Here is a 1,393-nt window from a genome sequence, read left to right on the forward strand (position 1 = left end):
ATAAATCAGGACGTTGACCGCGACGTACCGAGAACGCGCAATGCAATTGCCGAAATGCTGAGCGCTGACGCGGCAACGCGTAGCCATAAGTACGCGCAACGATCAGCCGCGAGCGGTCAGTCCTTAAGTCCGTCATAATCACGTTCGAGCACGACGTTCGTGCCGTGAAAGTTATTCTGTCTTTAATAGTTAAGGTGAAGGTGTTAAACAAAATCAAGTCTGTGAAATTAAGGTGAAATAAAAGTGGTTATATTTTAAAAAAGTAACAGAGTGTCGGAGTTATTGAATAAATACAAGTGTAATCCCGTTCCCCCGCGGAGTCGGATCCTCTTATTGTGCCCCTCAATCACCCGGGCACAACAATATATATGAAGAATTAATTAAAAAAAAAATTTAATAAAATAGCTAATAGTGCAATACTCTCTGCAAGAAATATTGATGTTAATGAAATTAATAAAAGAGTTGTTGAATTATTAGATATATCTGGTGAACGAGTTTATACAAGCGTAGATAGTATTGTTAATTCTGATGATAAAAGTGATATCTGTGAAACTATCTTACCAGAATATTTAAATAGTCTTTCTCCGTCATTACTACCAGCTTACGAATTACGCTTAAGACCAAATTGTGTTATTATGTTGATTAGAAATCTTAACGTATTAACGAAGGTCTTTGTAATGGTACTAGATTAATGATTTTAGAACTTGCAGATCATTTATTAAAGTGTAAGATCTTAACAGGTGATAAAGCTGGAGAAATTGTTTTTTTAAATAGAATAACGTTATATTGCGAAAATGTATATCCTTTTAATTTTTCAAGAAGACAATTTCCTATAAAATTAGCATTTGTAATGACAATTAATAAATCACAGGGACAAACGTTTGAAAAAGTAGGATTAGATCTTCGTAAAGATGTTTTTAATCATGGGCAACTTTATGTCGCTTTTTCACGTGTTCGTACATGGCAAGGTCTAAAAGTTTATCTTGGTAATCAACGAGATAATAAATATGTTAAAAATTATGTTTATAAAGAAGTATATGTTTAATGAGTATAAATTTTTTAAAGAATTTTTTTAAACTAAATATTTTAAAATATTAATCAGTAATGATATATTTGCCTATATTTATGTCTAATACTTTATTAAATAAATAATATATTATGAAAAATAATTAATTCAAAGAAAACAAAATTTAAATATTTAGTTTTGTTGATTTTCAATAAGATAGTTTGATTAGAGCAGCTCGGATTATAAAAAATTTGTAAGTTGAATAAAATTTTATATAAAATGAATTTATTTGGAATTAGAAATATTAAACAATTCATAGAAATTATGTAATATCTTGATAAAGTATAATTTAAAAAATTATAATAAATTTTTCTAAAAAAAATATTT

The 1,393-nt window shown here is 28.4% G+C and overlaps 1 protein-coding gene across 1 annotated transcript in view; it reads left to right on the forward strand.

Moving 5' to 3' along the window:
- The window catches only part of LOC105457913 (vacuolar protein sorting-associated protein 13-like protein), an 11,680-nt gene that overhangs the window by 217 nt on the left and 10,070 nt on the right, over positions 1 to 1,393 (forward strand). The gene's annotated exons all lie outside the window — the stretch shown is intronic.

Source organism: Wasmannia auropunctata, unplaced genomic scaffold, assembly GCF_000956235.1.
Source record: "Wasmannia auropunctata unplaced genomic scaffold, wasmannia.A_1.0 LD336103.1, whole genome shotgun sequence".
NCBI classification, from domain to species: Eukaryota; Metazoa; Arthropoda; class Insecta; order Hymenoptera; family Formicidae; genus Wasmannia; species Wasmannia auropunctata.